Source organism: Lutra lutra, chromosome 5 (assembly GCF_902655055.1).
Source record: "Lutra lutra chromosome 5, mLutLut1.2, whole genome shotgun sequence".
In the NCBI taxonomy this organism is placed as follows: domain Eukaryota; kingdom Metazoa; phylum Chordata; class Mammalia; order Carnivora; family Mustelidae; genus Lutra; species Lutra lutra.
This window is the reverse complement of record NC_062282.1, coordinates 120,966,133-120,992,624: the sequence shown is the minus strand read 5'-3', so window position 1 is coordinate 120,992,624 and position 26,492 is coordinate 120,966,133. Positions and strand designations below refer to the sequence as shown.

The following is a 26,492-nucleotide window of genomic DNA, read 5'->3' as shown; positions in this document are numbered from 1 at the left end:
GCATAAAGGAAGTAGGTGTGGACAGCAAGAACTGAACTTCAATGCAGTCACAACAAAGGATTCAGTTGTCACACTGGAAATCTCTGGAGCTGGGGTGGCCCTTCCTCAAAGCAATGAGACTCAGCCTTTGTTCCTCTGCCTGACCAGTCATTGTATATAGGTTGCCTCTAAGAAAGTGGTGTGATCTAGTGTAAGACAACCCTTTGGTGGGGGACAATTCCCAGGGAGGGACTTAGCTTAGGGCCCTCAGTCTCCAACCTTCTCAGTTACTGGGAAAATTAGTGACCTGGTTTGAAAGGGGAGATCTGGATAGTAGTATACAGTACCCACTATGTAGTATAAACTCACACTACACATACACACACACACACTTTTTTTTCTTTTTGTAATGAGACCTAGGATAAAGTCTAGAAACAATGCTTCTTTTGATAGATTTTTCTAAGAAAAATAAGGTAGCCCATTCTTCAAAATGCTGAAAACTGTTCTTTTACCACAAGAAAAATACACAATGATTTCAATCAAGGACAGGATCAAGAATTTAAATATTCTTGACACAATGAAACCAAAACATTACTTCTAATACAGATAAATGTCAGTTCAAATTATTTAATTGCACAAACATAGACTAGAAGAGACCTGATATGATAACATTTCACACAGAAAATATGTAGGGAGGTTAGTTGTTTCCAAACTTAATAGGTGTCTAGAGTATAAAGGCAACTACCAAGAAAGCAAGTGCATTTAGTCTCTATTAATAGAAGTATAGTATTACCAGCAGATGCTATGGTTCTGCCATATATCCCATAATGGACAACCACATCTGGAGTAATACTCAGCTCTCAGTTTCATGTTTTCAAAGACACCATTCAAAACCAGACTGAGTCCCAATAGTAGCAATCAGAGGTCTGAAAATAATGCCCTATAGAGAAAAGCTGAAGGGTAAGGGGTGGTTACTCCAGAAAGGAAAGGCCTTTGTGGGGAAGAAGGGAGTCAATTGAATATATTGGTCTGGGTTTCTCCAGAAAGAAGGACTAGGATTTCTAGGCAGAAATTACAGGGAACAGATCTTAACTCAATATAATGAAAAACTTTCAAACAATTAGAGCTGACAATGGAACTAGTAGCAATGGCTCTGCCCTCAAAATGCCTAAGGCCAAAGCTCTTCTCAGGAATGCTGGGGGTAACCCCCTGCCTCACCCTGACAAACACTTTAAAATTTTATTTTTCTAAGACCAGGGGTTGAGAACTAAGACCGCATCAGGCTAGAGAAGGTATACATTTCAAAAAGAGGCTAATTTTTCCTTTACTTTTCCTTAAACATCTCTACTATACCTAAGACTCTCCCAAGCTCAGCAATAAGACAGGAGTCCTGCTTCTATTATTTCACCTTCCCAAGAAAACAGAAGTATGTATGAATGAATGAGTAAATGAATGAATAAATGAAAAAATGACAAATAGCTCATTAATAAACCAATACAACTAAGATATTTCTTATCTCATATCTAGATGTGCCCATCTATATTCTTACTCAAGAACTCTGCAATAAAGTGAGTTCTCTGTGTGAACTCAAGTAAATTGTCACCTCCTTGGGGCCCAGTTCCCACATCTGGGAATAAATACAGCCGTTGGAGTGAAATAATCCCTCAATCTCTCTCAGCCTGAACAGTCCCATAGCCAAAGGAAAGAAGGTATTGTTTTTATTAAAAATGCCTTAGAAGTCATTATGTATTCAGGAGAAGCCACATTTTTTTCCTGACTTTACAAAAGCAGTTGTAGAAGATTCACTGTTGGAATTTATGACTTAGTAAAACACCTAGAAGAAAGCAGGAGATAAAGAACTTGAAAGAAGAAAAATCTCAATGTAGTTTTGATTTGAATTTCCCTGGAGATACCACCTTACACCATTTAGAATGGCAAAAATTGACAAGGCAAGAAACATCAAACGTTGGAGAGGCTGTGGAGAAAGGGGAACCCTCCTACACTGTTGGTGGGAATGCAAGTTGGTATAGTCTCTTTGGAAAACAGTGTGGAGGCTGTTTAAAAATTTACAAATAGAGCTACTCTATGACTGAACAATTGCACTACTGGGTATTTACCCCAAAGATACAGATGTAGTGAAAAGAAGGGCCATATGCACCCCAATATTCACAGCAGCAATGTCCACAATAGCCAAACTCTGGAAAGAGCAGAGATGCCCTTCAACAGACAACTGAATAAAGAAGATGTGGTCCATATATACAATGGAATATTACTCAGCCATCAGGAAGGATGAATACCCACCATTCACATCAACATGGATAGAACTGGAGGGGATTATGCTAATGGAAATAAGTCAAGCAGAGAAAGAAAATTATCATGTGGTTTCACTTATTTGTGGAACATAAGGAATAGCATGGAGGACATTAGGGGAAGGAAGGGAAAAGTGAAGGAGGGAATCGGATGGGGAGAAAAACCATGAGAGACTATGAACTCCAAGAAACAAATTGATGGTTTTAGAGGGGAGGAGGATGGGGGGATGGGTTAGCCCGGTGATGATTAAGGAAGGCATGTATCTCATGGAGCACTGGGTGTTATATGCAAACAATGGAACACTACATCAAAAACTGATGATGTACTGTATGGTGACTAACATAACATAAGAAAGAAAGAAAGAGAGAGAGAGAGAGAGAGAAAGGAAGAGAAGAAAAATCTCTAGGATAATCAGAAATGTTTATTTGGTTTGGTTTTTCACTTTTTAATTGTTCCTGTGAGTTCACAGAAATGTTTCAAAAATCTATTGCTCAGTGTTAGGTATTCATGACTAGCAGGAAGTCAGTTGATTTTGATTTTAAGAACTCTGTACTTAGCAGAACATCCTCCTTAGAAATAATGCTTTTTTTTAAAAAAAAGAATATACGGAGGATTTTTTTATTTTTTTTGGAAGAAAACATTGTGCAATACCATTAAAATCAGAACATAACTGACCGGGGCACTTTTTTTAAAGACAGGGATGCCATATTATATATGTGTTCAGTATTTGTGTGATATTTTAAAAGTTTATCATCTTGTATTTGAAGAATTAAACATAAATAATTATATGGTATTATTAAAATTCTTTAAAATATAGTGAAGGTATTATTAATTTTTTATCTGAACCCCAAAAGAGGAAGAAAAGTGATTTTTTTTCCCATCTAAGAGCAGCACTGTAGTTTAATATAGTGAGGAACTGACTAAAAAGTATACTTTGAATGGTAACCAAAGGCACATTTTTCCTTAAACATTTACTTCACATCTAACACAGACCCGAAATATATACATTTGTTATTACTGTGGGTTCTGGTACTCTGATCACCTCTAAAATACAATATACTCCCTGAAGGAACAACACAATCTAAACATTTAGTTTGGATTAATTCAATAATTAGCTATTCACTTAAAATGCTAGCCACAAGCTGCTATAAATCAGCTGCTAAGAAAACTAGTGTAATTTTCACCTATATGAAAAGAAGTGTAATTTCATAATAAAGAAAATATAAGCCAGGGAAAGAAAATGTCAACATAATGTGGGAGAAGGCTGGAAGTAAAGCAGGTGAAAGAGAGAAAGGTCAGAAGGTAGTGATGTCCACATGGGAGCACCTACTAAAAGAGCAGCAAAATGGGAGAGAGTGGGAGTTCTGGAAGTAGAATGAGGTTCTTCACCTTGGGGGTGACTTAAAGGATAAATCTTAATGAGTCCAAGAATGGGTCATACACCCAAACTTAAAGAATTAGCTAATGTTTGTTAGGTGCTTTCCTACTTACAAAGTATTTTCATATTCTTTTTTTTTTAATATTTTATTTATTTATTTGCCAGAGAGAGAGAGAGATCACAAGTAGTCAGAGAGGCAGACAGAGAGAAAGGGGGGGAAGCAGGCTCCCTGCTGAGCAGAGAGCCCCATGCGGGGCTCGATCCCAGGACCCTGAGATCATGACCTGAGCCGAAGGCAGAGGCTTAACCCACTGAGCCACCCAGGCGCCCCAGTATTTTCATATTCTTGATAGCATTTAATCCAGCTACCTGCTCAGATGGTGTCCATCTAGTAACCTCATTTTTAAAGATGGAAACTAGGGCTGAGATGAAATGATTTGCCCCAATTCACACCAGGCCTTCGACCTCCAATCTCACACACTCAGCATACACCACAGTGCAGTTTCAAGATGGTTTTGTTTATTTTACTTACTGGCAGATATTAGGAGGAAAATAGACCAGTAAAAAATAAATCATAATGAACTATGCTATACTTTCTATATTTCAAAGTGCTTTCATGCACAGTCTATTGTTTGCTCCTCAGGAACTATTATCTATCTCCATTTTATAGATTAAGGAATAACTCAAAAAGAATAACTCAAAATTCTATAGGAACTTGTTGAGATGGAATTAAAAGCAAAGTCCACCAACTCTGCTTTTCCCATGCTGCCAGACTGCATGGTTTTTGCAAAGCTGATCCTAGGACTAGGCCATGATGAATGAGACTTAGAGAAAAGAAGACTGGTAGGAGAAAGTCTCCCAGTTCACACAGAATTCGAATAGGATCCCATAGCCAGAGTTACATTAAACGGGTCTGAAAAAGTCTACCAGTTAAAATATGAACAACAATAATAAGTGCTTTGGAAAGGAAAGAACGAGGTCTTTGCCAGAATCTCTGCATGGCTCTCCTGCAACTGTTGCCTGAGTCACAAAGAAATGCGGTGTCAAAGACCAACATACAGTAAGAATGAACCACAACAGGCTTCCAGTTATAGGATGAGTAAGTCATGGGGTTGAAGGGCACAGGATAGGGAATGTAGTCAGTGGTACTGTAGTGGTCTTGTGCAGTGACAGATGGGCGCTACACCTGCGGTGAGCACAGCACAATATACAGAGCTGTGGCATCACTACGTTGTACACCTGAAACAAATGCAACACGGTGTGTTAACAACACTTCAGTTAAAAGAATAAGCCACAACAAATGAATGAGTAAGAGGCATTATGAGTCCCATTTGAGCTGCCAAAATAATGATGCGAGTTCTTCCAAAGCTGCACTGAAGGTTGGGGAAGGCACCTTGATATCCAGATGAGAAAAATGTTTTCACCAACTAAGCTCATCAAGTACTTGTGGAAGACAATCAGAAGCTATTTTATTTTTATAGGGCAGTGAGTAAATATTCCCAGAAAAAAATGAATAAAATTTGAATAAGATTTCATTTATTACAGATGACATATTTCCTTTTTTGAACTCCCTGACCTGCCCTATTTGATGTTCAGTAACAGATTAAAACGTATTTGTGAAAAGTCATAAGTGAAACTAATATTTTGCTGATACTCTTCTTCAAGAAGAAGATTGCTTATGTCATGCTGCAGTTGGTTTACTGATTTTAAAAACTGCAAAATAAAGATCTGAGAAATAATTAGGTCAGCAATTTCTGACCTCAATTTAGTAATGCAGTCCTTCTACCCATCTCACACTAGGATAGCTGCAATTACTCCAAAGTCTATGATGGCATTTTTCCAAATGTCTCAAAATAAACCAAAGAAAAAAGTTGCAAAACTTTCAGGAGATAAGATGGTAAGACAGTATCACAAAATCAAATTATAGGTAATGAAAGTCTAAAAAGAAGTCTGGAGATCACTGAATTAGACCAGTGGCTCTCTACCTTGGCTGAAAGGAGAATCTCTGTGAGATTTTTAAAAATCCCAATGTCTAGGCTACACCTCAGACCAAGCACATCAGAATCTCCAGGAATAGAACCTAGCCATGAATATTTTTTTCTGGTTCCCCAGGCAATTTCAATGTATGGCCAAGGTTAAGAACCACTGGAATAGAACCATTAAAAGACCAGATCCTTAAAATGGTGCTATCTTCTTTAGGCTTAAGGGAAGAAAAGTGTGAAAAATGAAATGAGAGCTAGCTGAATCACTTCCTAACTGTATGACTAATACAAGTCTTCACATCTCTGAGCCTCCAGATTTTCTCAGAGGGCTGCCATGAAGAAGACACTAAATGAGAGAACATGCAAAAGCCCCTAGCCCACTACTTGACACATAAAAGTAGCCCACTACTTGACAAATAAATCTCCCTTTCCTCTTCTTCCATCCCTGAAAGTGCTTCAGGTAAGTACTACTTCCTGCTCAAATGGATTAGGGAGTAACAGATCCAGTCACAGGTCAAAACTCTTCCCTAAGAATTTTTAGGCAAATAGGGGCGCCCCTACCTCTCTGCCTACTTGTGATCTCTATCAAATAAATAAATAAAAATCTTTAAAAAAAAAAGAATTTTTAGGCAAATATAACTACAGCCATTCTTTCACCAATAATGGAACAAAAATATGCACAGTGTCTTCAATTCACTAATAACTCCCATACCAGAAGCTCACCTACAGATTGGTTGTTTGAGGCAAAAATGAGATATCCTATTTTTCCAGTCGGCTAAGTCAGAAGATTGAGAATCACTGGTAATTGCCAGTATTGGCAAAGATATATACATTAAAAAAAAAAAAAAAGTTGTGTTGATATCAATTAGCACATTTTTTGGAGAGTAATTTGGCAGTATCTATCAAAAATTTAAATGTACATACTCTTCCCTTTAATTAATCTATTTCTTGGTATCTATCCTAGAAACATACTTACACATACCAACTCAAAAAGATATTGTTGTTTTTGTTTTCATGGTATTTAACAACTTTCTGAACTCCTTCATTTGCAGTCCATCAAAACTAGAAGTTAAACCCATGTGGGAAGAGTCTCTTGAGCCTTGCTTACCAGGTGAGAAGGGCTGTGCTTGCCAACTGGGCCCATGTTACAACATATTTTGGCTTACAATGTCATGCTGCTTGAAATGTATACTTATTTGGTTTCTCAAGTACTATTTCCATTAATCCATTTATGGCTCTCTTTATTTATCTTATTTCAATAATATATAAACACCTATGAATAGACCATTTAGCCTGAACAATGATATTAACAATAACTTATACCTATTTATATGCTCTCTCCATGCCCGTCCTCTGTCTGCCCTCTACCCTTGCCACCTCAGGAGTAACCACTATCCCAAACTTTGTGTTTATTTTTCCTTTGCTTGTTTTTGAATGTTACAAAAATGGTATTGTACTATATATAGTTTTCTGGGATTTTCTTTTTCACTCAGCATCTTGTTGTTATCTGTACTTTCACTCATTGCAAGTAAATATCCCATCATGAGAATTAGCCACAATTATTTACTTTTTTCTCCTATGGTCAGCATTTTTATGTTTCCATTTTGGAGCTATTAAGAACAGTGGTATTATGAACACTTCCTGACATTTTCATAGCACCACGGCAACTTCTGGCAGGAAATCTGGCTGCCCTCAGAGTAACCTCAGCACCCACAAGAGTCATCGATGGGCTCCCCTACAAGACTTAATTTCTTTCCTCACTATCTCCCCCAACCAGACTAATTCAAGGCAATGTAGAGAGGGAACCTATAAAAAGGGCAAGCATGGCTTTAAAAAGGCAGCACTTGGAGTGAGCATTTATTGGCATAACTGACCCCTTCCAAAACTATCCTCCTATCTCCAACCCCAGACTGACTGCTTCCTTGCCCATCTCCTGCCAGAATTTTAAAGATATTATTACGTGAATTACATATTCTTGAACACTTTGATTTCAATACTTTATTCCTATCATTTAAAAAAATTAACTGCAAAAAGAGTTTTAGCTACTGATAATAACTCCCACAGATTTTCTTATTTGTCCCTGATACTTGACATCTAATACCACAAAATGCAGAGAGGACTCCTTGACTCACACAACACACACACAGGCCTGAATGAAAAGTCCAGTATCAACAGCTAGTTATAACCCATTTTATTTCCTCTTACTAAGGTAAGACATAAAAGATTTAGGACAATTTAGTGAAAGGAAAGGAGAAAGGGAAAGGAAAAGGGAAAAGGAAAGGGAAAAAGAAGGGAGGGAGAGAGAGAGAGAGAGAAAGAAAGAATAAAAGAGGAAAAAAGAAAGGGAGAAAGAAAGAGAGGGAGAAAGAGAGAAAGAAAAGAAAGAAAGACAAAGAAAGAAAGGATAATTCATGCATTGTCTTGTAATTATTTTTTTAACTTAATTAAGAATAGGACTTGTAGTTATTTGTAATCCCTCTGGAAATACTGTTTCGTCTCACCAGTGTTTGAAATCTTTTCAGTGTTCCCATTGTGTAAAACTTCATATTACATAAATCATTTCCTTTAAATTCATTTTTTAAAAATTGCTGCCTCCTCCCAAGAAAGAAAAAACAACAGGAACCCCCCACTAGAGGCTAAGTAAAAATAGCTTTGTAGATAACTCAGTGCCCTACCCTGTGCTTTTCTATTCAGATTATAGGTGTTAGGGGGAGGAGGAAGAGAGGCCATTTGACCTCTCTATTCCTAAACACACACTCACCAGTCCCACTATCCACCATAGCCTACATCCTCAGGATCCAGGAGCTCCCTTCAACCCTCACCTCCCATTCAACACCCCATACACTGAGTAATGCCCCTTTGCTTCTGTCAGCCCCTTCCTGAGTCTTGCGGGTACAATGGAGAACACTGGCGGAAGACACCCAGCCAGTGAATTACTTTCAGCTCCAACAGATTCTAGAGTACTACTCAACAATCCCTTCCAGAGCCCACTTATAAGCAACTGTTACTGGCCCCCCAAACAGCTTAATAAAAGCAAATCTTTCTTCCTAATCCTCATGCCTTGTGAGTGGTGCCATTCTCTCCACATACCTCTTCACAAAGACTATTAAGATCATCAGCATGAACTTCCTCAATATTTCACACCTCTCCAACCCAAGCTCTATTTTTTTTTTAAAGATTTTATTTATTTATTTGTCATAGAGAGAGAAGCGAGACTGAGCACAGGCAGACAGAGTGGCAGGCAGAGGCAGAGGGAGAAGCAGGCTCCCTGCCAAGCAAGGAGCCCGATGTGGGACTCGATCCCAGGACGCTGGGATCATGACCTGAGCCGAAGGCAGCTGCTTAACCAACTGAGCCACCCAGGCGTCCCCCAAGCTCTATTTTTATCTATACCCTCATTCTAGAGGAAGTGACCTCCCTTTTCTGGTTTCTGGCTAATTCCTTCACCTGTGCTGGCAAATTCCACCCCCTCCCACATAGTTCAGAATCACCCTATTCTATCTCTCTCTATTTTGGCTACTTCATACACCCAAGCATTCGCTTCTTAAAAGCAACACACAAAACACCACCATCTCTATTTTTCTCTTTCCCCTCAGAAAAAGAATAGAGGACAATTCCACCCCATGCCCACTTCTTACTGCCTGTCCACTCTTCCACAGACTACAATCTGGATTCTGGCCCTAGCACTCTACACAAGAATCTCTAGCAAAACCGTGACACCAGCCTTACCTCCCACCACCAGTTGCTAAATCCAATACATTTTTTTCAGTGTCAACCTTAGCTGATCTCTCTGTGCCAGCTGACATAATTAATTACTACCTCCCTCTTGAAATTTTCTTCTCTCTTGGCTTATAAACTCCTGTTTTCCTTTTTAACATATATTACCATTTTCTTTTCTCATCCCCTCTCCCCTGCTCTTTTTGTCTCCTGTTCTATTGCTTTCCTCTTAAAACACTCATGCTCCCTATGGCCTACTCTACTCATTACTCTGAGCACATTTTCGTTAGAAAGTACCACCTCCCCCGTTATCCATCATGGAGCCCTAACTCTCCCAGAGAGCTAAAGACCCAAAGAGCCAACTGACTTCAGAGCATCTCAAGTGTAACAAGTCCCACACTGAGTTCATAATTCCCCTCATTCCCACCTTGCCCCTTCATCCAACCAATAACCCTGACATTCCTCCTATGTTCTCTAAGTGAATGGAATCACCATCTGCCTAATCCCATCCAAGTAGAATTCCCAGGAAGTATGGCAGCTCCCCAACATCATTCCATCAGTCTCTGAGGCTTATATAATCTACATCCTTAACATCACTGCCATCGGGGCACCTGGGTGGCTCAGTCATTAAGCATCTAATTTCAGCCCAGGTCATGATCCCAAGGCCCTGGGATGGAGCCCCACAGCGGGCTCCCTGCTCAGCGGGAAGCCTGCCTTCCCTCTCCCATGCCCCCTGCTTGTGTTCCTGCTCTCGCTGTCTCTCTCTCTGTCAAATAAATAAATTTTTTTTTAAAAATCACTGCCATCTATTCCTCCTTCTCCATTCCCATTGCCTGTGTCTTAATTCATACTTTTCACTCTATTAAAACTAGAAATACATTTACTGACAGTACTATATGCTAGAACTTAGTATACCTAATTTTCACAACAGAGAATAATGGAAGGAGGTATTGCTCCCTGTATTCTCACAGATTAAAAAAAAAACTAAGACCTAGAGAAGAAAAATAGTTGTCCAAACTCACACAATCCAGAAGTGGCAAAGCCAGGGTCCATCCAAATTTAAGTCTTCCTGGCTCCAAATGTTACATTTTTCTTCCAGTTTAGCAACCTCCTGTTGCAGCAGCTTCCTAATTGGTCTCCCTGCATCTCATCTCACATTCCAAGTCTTATCTAATCTATACCACAGACAAAATCAGCTTTTTTTAAAAAAAATTATTTTATTATGAAAACAGCACATGTCCAGAAAAAGTACATACAATAAGAGCAGTTTAAATTATTATAAAGTCGTCTTTGTAAAATGCAAATCTAACCTTGCTCCTGACATTTTCCTAACCTTTTCAAAGTCCACCCCCCACTGCCCTTTCAGTGAAGTCAAACCTTAGCAAAATACAGAGAGCCCTCTGGGAAGTCACCTCAGCCCACTCCTTCACCCTCATCTCCTACCAGGCCAGATGGCCCACCCCACACTCTAGTCTCATGGACTGTATCTCCTAGCTCTGGGCTTTGATCTTACCTAGCTCCCAACTGAGAAGCTGGGGTAAATCCTCCCCTCCCTGATCTACCTCTTCCATTGCATTCTTGCATTGCTCTTAGGGAACGAAGTGTTACTGCTCTTTTCAGAACATGCTGTGACTAAAGCAAAAAAGAGGCTCTTGGCAACATGCATGGCCAAAATAGTACAGTTCTTAAAAGCCTTCACTGTTCACATGGAGCATCAGAACCAATGAAGTTCTAACATATGTAGAACATGTCTACTCTGTCCAGAAAAAAACAGAAACAACAATACCAAAAAAGTAGAGACTTGAGGTGATCATGCTTGGTTATATACAGTGATTTGGAGGAAGGATTCTACTTTGATGAAAGACTATACCTCAGTAATTCCCACCCACCGTCGCTCACCACTCCAAACTCAGGTCAAAGTGGCTGGTGATATTATTACTGCCATTGTTTTAGCTAACCTATCCAGCTATGCAAGCTAGAAACCTCAGACACATCCTTGACATTTTCCTCTCTGCCCCTCGACCTACTACATACAACATCCTAGTTTGCTTCCTAAATTATCTCTTGAAGCCATCCATTTCTTGGCATCTCTGGCACCACTCTCCTCATCAAGCTATTATTGTCTCCCAACTAGACTACTGTAACAGCCCCTTCACTGATCAACACAATCCACTCTGGCCTCTTTTCATCCTTTCTCCATATTACAGCTAGTTAGCTCTGTAAAACACAAATATGATCATATCAACATCCACCCCCCATTCCGCATGGTTAAAACTTTTTAATGTCCTGTCTTTACTTACGTGACAAGTCAACACTAATATATTCAGCACCTACACTAAGATTTGGTACAGAGTAAGCATATAATACATTTGGATTACGTGAATAAATAAGTATGACTTTCATCTATAGTCCTCCTTTCTCTGAGAATTCTAGCCCTCTTGACTGTCTTTCAGTTCTACGTTCCCTCTCATTACTTGGCTTTTCCCTCTGTTCTGTACCTTCTTCCTTTCTTCCTTCAACAAGTTAATCCTACCTTTTTCCTTCAGATCAGAATTTAATCATCATGTTTCCAGAACAGCTTTCTCTAAATAACCTCAATAGTCCAAAGTCTTCCTTACAGCCTCTCACTGTACCATGAGCTTCTTCTCCATAGCACTTATCACACTCACAGTTTTATACGCTTATGTAATTAGTGATGTCCACTGAGCCTGTAGCATGATGAAGGCAGGACTGTGTCTCTTTTCCCTCATCAGTATTTCTCAGGTACTTAGCACAGGGTTTGACATTCAGGAGACATTCAACAAATAATGAACAGACTAACAAATGCATTATAAATTATTGTACTGAGTGTCTGTCTTTTTACATTTCCTTCTTTATATAGGCCTGAAACCTAGAAGTTCATTTGAGAATCAAATCACAGAAGATGTTTCCCTTTCTACTCATCTTTTTTCTTTGAAATTTCTTGATGAAGTCTAAAGCATAATTTCTGAACTCCTTTTAAATATTATTTCATCTGAATTGTTACAGAACAATTGTCTTTTTTTAGAAGATACTTTTCTGGATTTTGAAAACTCAAAACTAAAGAAGGAGACAGAATTTTCAATAATAAGCCCTGAATAAAATCAAAACCTTCTAACCTAAAGCAAGATCTCATACAACTAACAAAGTGCATACTTTTTCTCTGGGCAAAGAAATAAACTAATTTTAAATACAAATAATAAGGCTTGATGCTTCTTGGGGTATACTGATATACAAGCAGGATGTTTTGAAGAAATCACAGTATTTTAAACATCAATGCATATAGTTCGTCAATGTGTCTGACATTCCCAGAAAAAAACAAGACCATAGGTTATGTATTTTTTAGAGGACTGATTTTCATTTTTTTTAAAGAAGTATGTCTTGTCACTCTTTTGGTAAGATTATTTGTTAAGATGAAAAGAGGACTCTTGCTACATTGCAGGCCAGAGGCAGTGCTATCCACTGTAGATACTGCCACTCATGTGAGTAATAAAGAAGTCCTAACATACATAGGGTATACCTTTCTTCTGTGAAGTGGAAATTTGATGCAATCATTTTAATTTGGGGATAATTTATGGTGGTGTGGAGATGGAGTATAGATTCCTCTTTGGTTAAAGACTATGCCAGAGTTGTTTCCACCTCTACCCCACAATTCAGATATATAGTATGGAGGTTCCTGCAAAAGTTAAAAATAGAACTACCCTACAATCAAGCAATGGCATTACAGGGTACTTATCCAAAGAATACAAAGTCACTAATTCAAAGGGATACATGCACCCCTTGTTTATAGCAGTATTATTTACAGTAGCTAAACTATGAAAGTAGCCTAAGTGTCCATCGATTAATCAACGGAGAAAGATGGGGTATACACACACACACACACACACACACACACACACACACACACACAATGAATATTATTCAGCCATAAAAAAGAATGAAATCTTGCCATTTGCACTGACAGTGGACGGAACTAGAGAGTATATTGCTAAGTGAAACATGTCAGAGAAAGCAAATACCATATATATCACTCATATGTGGAATTTAAGAAACAAAAAAGCCCAGCAAAGTGAAAGGGAGAGAGTAAAAGAGACATCAAGAAACAGACTCTTAATTATAGGGAACAAACTAATGGTTTACCAGAGGGGAGGTGGATGGGGGGACAGGGGTGAAAGGGGGTATTGTGATAAGCATCGCATGATGTATGGAATTGTTAAATCACTCAATTGTATACCTGAAACTAATCTAACACTGTGTTTTTAAAAATTAAAAAATAAAACTGAGTTAATAATACTTATGACACTCTAGCTTAATAGGTTGGTACTAACTTTGCATTTATTTCTTTTATTCAAGATCCCTTCAGCTATTCCCTATGGTGAGCATTCACTCTAATAAGCATACTATATCTGTCATTGGATAGGTATATATCCTTATAAAAACAAGCACTGGCCTACAAGACCGTGCATGATCTTGTGCCCATTAGATCATACCCTCCCACTTCCGTCCATCTCATTCTGCTTTAGCCATCATGGCCTTCTAGGCAGGGCCTTGCTGTTTCTTTTGCCTGAAACACTTACTGCTCAGCTATCCAATGGCTCACTCACTTTCTTCATGTCTAGTTTTCAAATGTCACTTTATTTTTAAAAACTTTCCCTAATCATTCTATTTAAAACAGCAATCCCCTTGTCACTTTCCGTACTATACCGTGCTTTTTCTCAGTTTGAGTACCTGCCACCTAAAATTCTTCTCATACCTACTTTTGTTCTTTGTCTGTCTCCCCTCACTGGAATGAGAGGCGATATGGCATCATGGTTCAAAGCCAGACTCTGGAGTTCTAGTTCTTGGGCTTGCACTGTCACTCTACCACTCACTCTGTGATCTTCAGCAGGCAGCTTTGTGCCTCGATTTCCTCAGCTCTAAAATTGCGAGGATGACAGTATCTACCTCAAACCATCACAATTTTATGCAGAAAATAATCTATGCTATGTAAGTATTATTTGCTGTTATCATCACTACATTTATTTTTATTATTAAGATTAAGCTCCATGAAGGCAGGGACCGAGTTCCCTTTGTATTTTCAGTGTCCAGACAGTGCCTAGAAATAGTCACTGAATATTAATTAAGTGAATACTATTTTGAGATCTTTTTCCTTTTTTTTTTTTTTAAAGACTTATTTATTTATTTGAGAGGGAGAGAGAGCGTGCATCCTTGGTGGGAGGAAGTGCAGAGGGAGAAAGAATCTTGAGCAGATTTGGTACTAAGTGCAGAAGCCCAATATGGGGCTCAATCTCACCACCCTGAGATCATGACCTGAGCTGAGACCAAGAGTCAGACACAACCAACTGTGCCACCCAGGCACCCCAAATGAGTGCTATTGCATATGCGCATTTTTTTAAGGAAAAAAATTTAAGTATAGCATACATAATGAAAAATGCCCATCATAACTGTACAGCTCAGTGAATTTTCGCAAATAAATCCATGAGACCACCACATATGTTAAGAAATAAAATATTACCAGCCCACCAGGAGTCCCCTCCCAATAGCTATGACCCTCCCTGAACAGGTAATCGCTATCTTGAGTCCTATTGTTACAGATTCATTTTACCTAACTTTGAAATTTATGTAAGTGGAAGTGTACACTTAAAACTCTTGGGTAACGGACTCATTTCACTAGTTGTGGTGTATAATAGTAGTTCATTTGCTGTCATCCCTGTACAGCATTCCAGTGAATACTGTATTCCATTAGTTTTCCACTGTGGAATTATACCACCATGGATTTATCTATTCTCTAGTTGATGGAAAGTTGGGTGGCTGGTTTCCAGTTTGGGACTGCTATGACTGGTGCTGCTCTGAATATTCCCAGACATATCTGGTGCACATTTATACAGACATGCACATTTATACAGCTAGAAGACCAATCTCCTGGGAAGTAGGGCCTGCTTTTGTTTACCATTAGTAGAACCTACCTGACATTTTTCCCAAGTTGCTGTACCCAGTTTATGCCCCTGACAGCAATATGTGAAAGTTCCAGTGTTCATGTGTTTTGAAACACCATATTTTGTATGATAGATTTTGTTCTCTTTCCCACTGTTTTTCACTGAGTACTGTGTTTTTATGATCTACCTATGTTTTTCTACACATATTCCCTCTAATCAATGCATAATATTTAATAACATGCATTCACCAATTGAATTCTTTTTTCCAATTTTTTTGGAATGGTGCTTCTCAGTGTAGCAGGGTCTCTGTCAACTCAACACCATTCCCCTCTTTTTCCATCCTGACAATTATCTGTGTTCACCCAATTGGCCAAGTGCTCTAGCCCCACCCACATAAGTAACATTTATATCATCCAACAAGTCATGGTACTTCCATTATGACCCTACTATGGCCAACAAAACTTGAAGAGAAGTGTGAGTAGGATGGAATAGTGGGAGGTTGCTTCTGATAAGGTTTCTTGGGCTTTTCTACAGAAACACAAGGAAGAGGTTCTCTTTTCCTACCTCTAGACATTGGTGTGAGATCATGATAGCTTGAACTACTGCAGCTATATTGTGACAGGGAGGGAGCAGGGTGAAAGATGAAAAGGAATAGCATGGAGAGAGGAGTTAAGATGGCAGAGGAGTAGCAGACTGAGATGACATCAGGTTGCAGGAGTTCAGTTAGATAGTTACCAAACCATTCCAAACACCTACAAACCCAACAAGAAATCGAAGAGAAGAAGAGCAGCAATTCTAGAAACAGACAATCAACCACTTTCTGAAAGGTAGGATGTGTGGAGAAGTGAATCCGAAGCTACAGGAAGATAGACCGTCGGGGGAGGGGCTGGCTCCTAGCAAGCGGTGGAGCAACAGAGCAAAAATGTGAACTTTTAAAAGTCTGCTCCACTGAGGGACATCACTCCAGAGGCTAAGCGAGGGTGCAGCCCTTGTGGGGACATTGAGGTCTCAGGTCCTGTGGAGTCACAGAAGGATCAGGGGTGTCTGAGTATAGCAGAGCTCGCAGGTATTAGAGTGGGTAAGCTGGCTACAGAGACAGAGCCAAGGAGTGAGCTCTCAGCTTGGGATTACCTTAAACTGTGATCCGTGGCACAATCAGACCACTGCTCTTTGAACAGAGATCCCACAAGTGGCAGATCCGGGGAGAGCCACCAGAAAAGCACAGTGGCAGGAATCTGCTGGATTTGGAGACTCCAAATGAGGCTGTGTGCCAGAGACAGAAATGCTCGGTCACAGGCTGGGTGAGCTCAGAGCATGGCCAGAGACCAGGGAGACAGGAGTGATTGAGCGCTTTTCTGAGGGCACACTGAGGAGTGGGGCCCCCGAGCTCTCAAAGGGCCGGAGACTGGGAGGCCACCATTTTCGTTCCAGTCCTCCAGAACTCTACAGAAAGCGTTTAGGGAACAAAAGCTCCCAAGAGTGAACTCAAGCAGATTACTTATCCTGGCCCGTGCAAGGGCAGTGCAATTCCACCTTGGGCAAAGACATTTGAGAGTCACCACAACAGTCCCCTTCCCCAGAAGATCAGCAAGAACATCCAGCCAAGACAAAGCTCACTGATCAAGAACAGGGGAAGTCCAGAGGAGGGGAAAGCAAGTATTCATGGCTTTTTCCCCATGATTCTTCAATCTTGCAAAGTTAAATTTTTTTAATTTTAGTTTTTTTTATTCTAATATTTTAACTTTTCCTCTTTCCTCTTTTAATGTTTTTTTAACTAGTTTATCTTAACAATACCTTTCTTAAAAAAATAACTTTTTAAATCTTCATTATTATAGTCATATTTTATCCTTCATTTTATCTAACTTTAATTTTTGTATACATATAGGGTTTTTTCTTCTAAAAAATTTTGGGATACAACTTCTGCTAATAGATCAAAATATATCCTAAATCTAGCACAGGGCTTTGTTCTAGTCTCCAGCCTGAGCAAATTCTCTTCAATTTCTTTTCTTAACCAGCTTAACTTATCAATTCCTTTTTTAGAATTTTTTTTTTAATTTTTAAAGCTTTATTTTCCCTCTCTGCCTTCCTTTCTCTTTTTAAAAATCTCTTCTTCCTGAAATGTTTTTTTTTTTTTTTTACATTTTTAAATTTTATTTTTTTATAAACATATTTTTATCCCCAGGGGTACAGGTCTGTGAATCGCCAGGTTTACACACTTCACAGCACTCACCATAGCACATACCCTCCCCAATATCCATAACCCCACCCCCCCTCTCCCAACCCCCTCCCCCCATCAACCCTCAGTTTGTTTTATGAGATTAAGAGTCACTTATGGTTTGTCTCCCTCCCAATCCCATCTTGTTACATTTATTCTTCTCCTACCCCCTCAACCCCCCATGTTGCATCTCCTCTCCCTCATATCAGGGAGATCATATGATAGTTGTCTTTCTCCGATTGACATATTTCGCTAAGCATGATACCCTCTAGTTCCATCCACGTCGTCGCAAATGGCAAGATTTCATTTCTTTTGATGGCTGCATAGTATTCCATTGTGTATATATACCACATCTTCTTTACCCATTCGTCTGTTGATGGACATCTAGGTTCTTTCCATAGTTTGGCTATTGTAGACACTGCTGCTATAAACATTCGGGTGCACGTGCCGCTTCGGATCACTACAATTGTATCTTTAGGGTAAATACCCAGCAGTGCAATTGCTAGGTCATAGGGTAGTTCTATTTTCAACATTTTGAGGAACCTCCATGCTGTTTTCCAGAGTGGTTGCACCAGCTTGAATTCCCACCAACAGTGTAGGAGGGTTCCCCTTTCTCCGCATCCTCGCCAGCATCTGTCATTTCCTGACTTGTTAATTTTAGCCATTCTGACTGGTGTGAGGTGATATCTCATGGTGGTTTTGGTTTGTATTTCCCTAATACCGAGTGATATGGAGCACTTTTTCATGTGTCTGTTGGCCATGTGGATGTCTTCTTTGCAGAAATATCTGTTCATGTCCTCTGCCCATTTCTTGATTGGATTATTTGTTCTTTGGGTGTTGAGTTTGCTAAGTTCTTTATAGATTTTGGACACTAGCCCTTTATCTGATATGTCATTTGCAAATATCTTCTCCCATTCTGTCAGTTGTCTTTTGGTTTTGTTCACTGTTTCCTTTGCTGTGCAAAAGCTTTTGATCTTGATAAAATCCCAAAAGTTCATTTTTGCCCTTGCTTCCCTTGCCTTTGGTGATGTTCTAGGAAGATGTTGCTGCGGCTGACGTCGAAGAGGTTGCTGCCTGTGTTCTCCTCGAGGATTTTGATGGATTCCTTTCTCACATTGAGATCCTTCATCCATTTTGAGTCTATTTTCGTGTGTGGTGTAAGGAAATGATCCAATTTCATTTTTCTGCATGTGGCTGTCCAATTTTCCCAACACCATTTATTGAAGAGGCTGTCTTTGTTCCATTGGACATTCTTTCCTGCTTTGTCGAAGATGAGTTGACCATAGAGTTGAGGGTCTATTTCTGGGCTCTCTAATCTGTTCCATTGATCTATGTGTCTGTTTTTGTGCCAGTACCATGCTGTCTTGATGATGACAGCTTTGTAATAGAGCTTGAAGTCCGGAATTGTGATGCCACCAACTTTGGCTTTCTTTTTCAATATTCCTTTGGCTATTCGAGGTCTTTTCTGGTTCCATATGAATTTTAGGATTATTTGTTCCATTTCTTTGAAAAAAAAATGGATGGTACTTTGATAGGAATTGCATTAAATGTGTAGATTGCTTTAGGTAGCATAGACATTTTCACAATATTTATTCTTCCAATCCAGGAGCATGGAACATTTTTCCATTACTTTGTGTCTTCCTCAATTTCTTTAATGAGTAAATTCTAGTTTTCTGTGTATAGATTCTTTGCCTCTTTGTTTAGGTTTATTCCTAGGTATCTTATAGTTTTGGGTGCAATTGTAAATGGGATGGACTCCTTAATTTCTCTTTCTTCTGTCTTGTTGTTGGTGTAGAGAAATGCAACTGATTTCTGTGCATTGATTTTATATCCTGACACATTCCTGAATTCCTGCACAAGTTCTAGCAGTTTTGGAGTGGAGTCTTTTGGGTTTTCCACATATAGTATCGTATCATCTGTGAAGAGTGATAGTTTGACTTCTTCTTTGCCGATTTGGATGCCTTTAATTTCCTTTTGTTGTCTGATTGCTGAGGCTAGGACTTCTAGTACTATGTTGAATAGCAGTGGTGATAACGGACATCCCTGCCGTGTTCCTGACCTTAGCAGAAAAGCTTTCAGTTTTTCTCCATTTAGAATGATATTTGCGGTGGGTTTTTCATAGATGACTTTGATAATATTGAGTTATGTGCCCTCTATCCCTACACTTTGAAGAGTTTTGATCAGGAAGGGATGCTGTACTTTGTCAAATGCTTTTTCAGCATCTATGGAGAGTATCATATGATTCTTGTTCTTTCTTTTATTAATGTGTTGTATCACATTGATTAATTTGCGGATGTTGAACCAACCTTGCAGCCCTGGAATAAATCCCACTAGGTCGTAGTGAATAATCCTTTTAATGTACTGTTGAATCCTATTGGCTAGTATTTTGGCGAGAATTTTTGCATCTGTGTTCATCAAGGATATTGGTCTGTAGTTCTCTTTTTTGATGGGATCTTTGTCTGGTTTTGGGATCAAGGTGATGCTGGCCTCATAAAATGAGTTGGGAAGTTTTCCTTCTATTTCTATTTTTTGGAACAGTTTCAGGAGAATAGGAATTAGTTCTTCTTTAAATGTTTAGTAGAATTCCCCCGGGAAGCCATCTGGCCCTGGGCTTTTGTTTGTTTGGAGATTTTTGATGACTGTTAAAATCTCCTTACTGGTTTCAGGTCTGTTCAGGCTTTCCATTTCTTCCTGGTTCAGTTGTGGTAGTTTATATGTCTCTAGGAATGCATCCATTTCTTCCAGATTGTCAAATTTGTTGGCGTAGAGTTGCTCATAGAATGTTCTTATAATTGTCTGTATTTCTTTGGTGTTCGTTGTGATCTCTCCTCTTTCATTCATGATTTTATTTATTTCGGTCCTCTCTCTTTTCTTTTTGATAAGTCTGGCCAGGGGTTTATCAATCTTATTAATATTTTCAAAGAACCAGCTCCTAGTTTCGTTGATTTGTTCTATTGTTTTTTTGGTTACTATTTCATTGATTTCTGCTCTGATCTTTATGATTTCTCTTCTCCTGCTGGGTTTAGGGTTTCTTTCTTGTTCTTTCTCCAGCTCCTTTAGGTGTAGGGTTAGGTTGTGTACCTGAGACCTTTCTTGTTTCTTGAGAAAGGCTTGTACCGCTATATATTTTCCTCTCAGGACTGCCTTTGTTGTGTCCCACAGATTCTGAACCATTGTGTTTTCATTATCATTTGTTTCCATAAATTTTTTCAATTCTTCTTTAATTTCCTGATTGACCCATTCATTCTTTAGAAGGATGCTGTTTAGTCTCCATGTATTTGGTTCTTTCCAAATTTCCTCTTGTGATTGAGTTCTAGCTTTAGAGCACTGTGGTCTGAAAATATGCAGGGAATGATCCCAATCTTTTGATACCGGTTGAGACTTGATTTAGGACCAAGAATGTGATCTATTCTGGAGAATGTTCCATGTGCACTAGAGAAGAATGTGTATTCTGTTGCTTTGGGATGAAAAGTTCTGAATATATCTGTGATGTCCATCTGGTCCAGTGTGTCATTTAAGGCCTTTATTTCCTTGTTGATCTTTTGCTTGGATGATCTGTCCATTTCAGTGAGGGGAGTGTTAAAATCCCCTACTATTATTGTATTCTTGTCGATGTGTTTCTTTGATTTTGTTATTAATTGGTTTATATAGTTGGCTTCTCCCACGTTAGGGGCATAGATATTTAAAATTGTTAGATCTTCTTGTTGGACAGATCCTTTGAGTATGATATAGTGTCCTTCCTCATCTCTTATTATACTCTTTGGCTTAAAATCTAATTGATCTGCTATAAGGATTGCCACTCCTGCTTTCTTCTGATGTCCATTAGCATGGTAAATTCTTTTCCACCCCCTCACTTGAAACCTGGAGGTGTCTTCGGTTTTAAGATGAGTTTCTTGTAGGCAACATATAGATGGGGTTTTTTTATCCATTCTGATACCCTGTGTCTTTTGATTGGGGCATTTAGCCCATTAACATTCAGGGTAAGTATTGAGAAATATGAATTTAGTGCCATTGTATTGCCTGTAAGGTGACTGTTATTGTATATTGTCTCTGTTTCTTTCTGATCTACTACTTTTAGGTCTCTCTTTGCTTAGAGGACCCCTTTCAATATTTCCTGTAGAGCTGGTTTGGTATTTGCAAATTCTTTCAGTTTTTGTTTGTCCTGGAAGCTTTTAATCTCTCCTTCTATTTTCAACGATAGCCTAGCTGGATATAGTATTCTTGGCTGCATCTTTTTCTCGTTGAGTGCTCTGAATATATCATGCCAGCTCTTTCTGGCCTGCCAGGTCTCTGTGGATAAGTCTGCTGCCAATCTAATATTTTTACCATTGTATGTTACAGACTTCTTTTCCCGGGCTGCTTTCAGGATCTTTTCTTTGTCACTAAGACTTGTAAATTTTACTATTAGGTGACGGGGTGTGGACCTATTCTTATTGATCTTGAGGGGGATTCTCTGAACCTCCTGGATTTTGATGCTTGTTCCCTTTGCCATATTGGGGAAATTCTCTCCAATAATTCTCTCCAATATACCTTCTGCTCCCCTTTCCGTTTCCTCTTCTTCTGGAATCCCAATTATTCTAATGTTGTTTCGTCTTATGGTGTCACTTATCTCTCGAATTCTCCCCTCGTGGTCCAGTAACTGTTTGTCCCTCTTTTGCTCAGCTTCTTTATTCTCTGTCATTTGGTCTTCTATATCGCTAATTCTTTCTTCTGCCTCATTTATCCTAGTAGTGAGAGCCTCCATTTTTGATTGCACCTCATTAATAGCTTTTTTTATTTCAACTTGGTTAGATTTTAGTTCTTTTATTTCTCCAGAAAGGGCTTTTATATCTCCCGAGAGGGTTGCTTTAATATCTTCCATGCCTTTTTCAAGCCCGGCTAGAACCTTGAGAATCATCATTCTGAACTCTAGATCTGACATATTACCAATGTCTGTATTGATTAGGTCCCTAGCCTTTGGTACTGCTTCTTGTTCTTTTTTTTGTTGTGAATTTTTTCCGCCTTGTCATTTTGTCCAGATAAGAGTATATGAAGGAGCAAGTAAAATACTAAAAGGGTGGCAACAACCCCAGGAAAATATGCTTTAGCCAAATCAGAAGAGATCCCAAATCGTGAGGGGGGAGAAAGGGGATAAAACGGGGTTCAGAAGAAAAAAAAAAAGAAACTATTAAAATAAGAAAGCCCATAAAAAAATATAAAAAGGAAATATATATATATATTAGATAAACTATTTAAAAAAGTTAAAAAAAGAAAACGGTAAAAGTTAAAAAAATTTAGCAGAAGAAGAGAAAAAAAAATTAAATTAACTGCAAGGCTAAAGAATCATGGGGAGAAAGCCCTGAGTTCCATGCTTTGCTTTCTTCTCCTCTGGAATTCTGCCACTCTCCTTGGTATTGAAACTGCACTCCTTGGTAGGTGAACTTGGTCCTGGCTGGGTTTCTCGTTGATCTTCTGGGGGAGGGGCCTGTTGTAGTGATTCTCAAGCGTCTTTGCCCCAGGCGGAGTTGCACCGCCCTTACCCGGGGCCGGGCTGAGTAATCCGCTCGGGTTTGCTGGGTTTGCTTTCGGGAGCTTTTGTTCCCTGACCGCTTTCGGTAGACTTCCGGAGGACGGGAGTGAAGATGGCGGCCTCCCGGTCTCCGGCCCAGAGGAGCCGAGAGCCCGGGGCCCCACTCCTCAGTGCGCCCTCAGAGAACAGCGCCCAATGACTCCCGTCACCCTGGCCTCTGGCCGAGCTCCGAGCTGACCGAGCCTGCGACCGGTTCAAGGCAACCCCGAGTTTAGAGCTCACTCCTCGGCTCTGTCTCTGTAGCCGGCTTCCCTGTTCTAATAGCGGTAAGCTCTGCAACACTCAGACACCCCCGATCCTTCTGTGACCCTGCGGGACCTGAGGCCGCACTGACCCCGCCTGGGCTTCACCCCAGTTAAGCTTCTGGAGCGATGTCCCTCAGCGGAACAGACTTTTAAAAGTCCCGATTTTGTGCTCCGTTGCTCCGCCGGGAGCCGGGAGCCGGCCCCTCCCCCCGCGGTCTATCTTCCCGTCGCTTTGGATTCACTTCTCCGCCAGTCCTACCTTGCAGAAAGTGGTTGATTTTCTGTTTCTGGAATTGCTGTTCTTCTTCTCTTCAATCTCCCGTTGGATTTATAGGTGTTTGCAATCTTTAGATAAGCTATTTAGCTGATCTCCCGCTACCTGAAGTAGTCTCAGCCTGCTACTTCTCCGCCATCTTGACTCCTCCCCCCCTTTTTTAGAATTTTTTAAAAAATTTTCATCTTTACAGTCATATTCCATCCCTTTATTGTGTTTACCCTTATTTTGGTGTGTGTGTGTGTGTGTGTATTCTTTCTTTCTTTAAAATTTTGGGAGGTAGTTTCTTCTAAGGGACCAAAATACACCCAAAATCAAATGGGTGGCTCTGTTCTATTCACCAGTCTAATATACATATATATATATATTTTTTTTTAGTTTTTTTTCAAAAACTTCTTTTTACTCTCTTTCTTCTCCCCATGATTTGGGGGTCTCTTCTGATTTGATTAGCAAACATTTTTCTGGGGTCTTTGCCACTCTTTTAGTATTTTATTCTCTCGTTCATATATTCTTATCTGGATAAAATGACAAGGCGAAAAAACTCACCATACAAAAAAAGAACAAGAGGCAGTACCGAAGGCTAGGGACCTAATCAACATAGACATTGGTAATATGTCGGATCTACAGTTCAGAATGACAATTCTCAAGATGCTAGCTGGGCTCAAAAAAAGGCATGGAAGATATTAGAGAAACCCTGTCTGGAGAAATAAAAGAACTAAAATCTAATCAAGCTGAAATTTAAAAAGCTTTTAATGAGGTGCAATAAAAAATGGAGGCTCCTACTGCTAGGACAAATGAGGCAGAAGAGAGAATTAGTGATTAGGAGACCAAATGATGGAGAATAAAGAAGCTGAGCAAAAGAGAGACAAACAACTACTGGACCATGAGGGAAGAATTTGAGAGATAAGTGATACTACAAGACAAAACAATATTATTATAATTGGGATTCCAGAAGAAAAAGAGAGAGAGACGGGGGCAGAAGGTATATTGAGGTGAATTATTGTAGAGAATTTCCCTGATATGGCAAAGGGAACAAGCATCAAAATCCAGGAGGCACAGAGAACCCCCCTCAAAATCAGCAAGAATAGGTCCACACCCCATCATCTAATAGTAAAATTTCAAGTCTTAGTGACAAAGAGATAATCCTGAAAGCAGCCTGGGATAAGAAGTCTGTAACATACAATGGTAAAAGTATTAGATTGGCAGCAGACCTATCCACAGAGACCTGGCAGGCCAGAAAGAACTGGCATGATATATTCAGAGCACTAAATGAGAAAAACATGCAGCCAAGAATACTATATCCAGCTAAGCTATCATTGAAAATAGGAGAGATAAAAAGCTTCAGGACAAATAAAAACTAAAAGAATTTGTAAACACCAAACCAGCTCTATAGGAAATATTGAAAGCAGTCCTCAGCAAAGAGAGAGCTTAAAAGCAACAGAGCAGAAAGGAACAGAGACAATATATAGTAATGGTCACCTTACAGGCAATACAATGGCACTCAATTCATACCTCTCAATAGTAACCCTGAATGTAAATGAGCTAAATGCCCCAATCAAAAGACACAGGGTATCAGAATGGATCAAAAAAAAAAAAAAAATCAATATGGTGTCTACAAGAAACTCATTTTAGACCCAAAGACACCTCCAGATTGAAAGTGAGGGGGTGGAAAACAATTTACCATGTTAAGGGACATCAAAAGAAAGCTGGGATGGCAATCCTTCTATCAGATAAATTAGATTTTAAGCCACAGACTATAATAAGAGATGAGGAGGGACACTATATCATACTCAAAGGATCTGTCCAACAAGAAGATCTAACAATTTTAAATATCTATGCCCCTAACGTGGGAGCAGCCAACTATATAAACCAACTAATAACAAAATCAAAGAAACACATCGACAAGAATACAATAATAGTAGGGGATTTTAACACTCCCCTCACTGAAATGGACAGATCATCCAAGCAAAAGATCAACAAGGAAATAAAGGCCTTAAATGACACACTGGACCAGATGGACATCACAGATATATTCAGGACATTCCATCCCAAAGCAACAGAATACATATTCTTCTCTAGTGCACATGGAACATTCTCAAGAATAGATCACATCCTAGGTCACAAATCAGGTCTCAACCGGTTCCAAAAGATTGGGATCATTCCCTGCATATTTTCAGGTGACAGTGCTTTGAAACTGGCTCTCAATCACAAGAGGAAATTTGAAAGAACACATGGAGACTGAAGAGCTTTCTACTAAGAATGAATGGGTCAACCAGGACTTAAAGAGGCATTAAAAAATTCATGGAAACAGATGAAAATGAAAACCCAACTGTTCAAAATCAGCTTTTGGGATGCAACAAAGGCAGTCTTAAGAAGGAAGTACATAGCAATACAGGTCTTTCTCAAGATACAAGAAAGGTCTCAAATAAACAACCTAACCCTACACCTAAAGGAACTTCAGAAAGAACAGCAAATAAAACCTAAACCCAGCAGGAGAGAAATAATAAAGATCAGAGCAGAAACCAATAGAAATAGAAATAGAAACTAAAACAAAAAACAAAGAAACAAACAAAAAAACAGTAGAACAAATCAATGAAACTAGGAGCTGGTTCTTTGAAAGAATTAATAAGATTGATAAACCCCTGACCAGACTTCTCAAAAAGATAAGAGAAAGGACCCAAATAAATAAAATCATGAATGAAAGAGGAAAGATCACAACCAACACCAAAGAAATACAAACAATTATAAGAATATATTATGGGCAACAATATGCCAGCAAATTTGACAATCTGGAAGAAATGGTTGCATTCCTAGAGACATATAAACTACCAAAACTGAACCAGGAAGAAATGGAACCTGAACAGACCCA

At 39.3% G+C, this 26,492-nt stretch overlaps 2 long non-coding RNA genes across 2 annotated transcripts in view; one reads left to right on the top strand and one right to left on the bottom strand.

Annotated features, from left to right (window-relative positions):
• LOC125101046 (uncharacterized) overlaps nt 1–26,492 on the bottom strand; it is a 125,726-nt gene that overhangs the window by 28,727 nt on the left and 70,507 nt on the right. The gene's annotated exons all lie outside the window — the stretch shown is intronic.
• LOC125101049 (uncharacterized) lies at nt 5,961–12,543 on the top strand. The gene is made up of 3 exons (XR_007127745.1): nt 5,961–6,109; nt 6,702–6,760; nt 12,248–12,543. It is a non-coding gene; the product is annotated as an uncharacterized LOC125101049 (long non-coding RNA).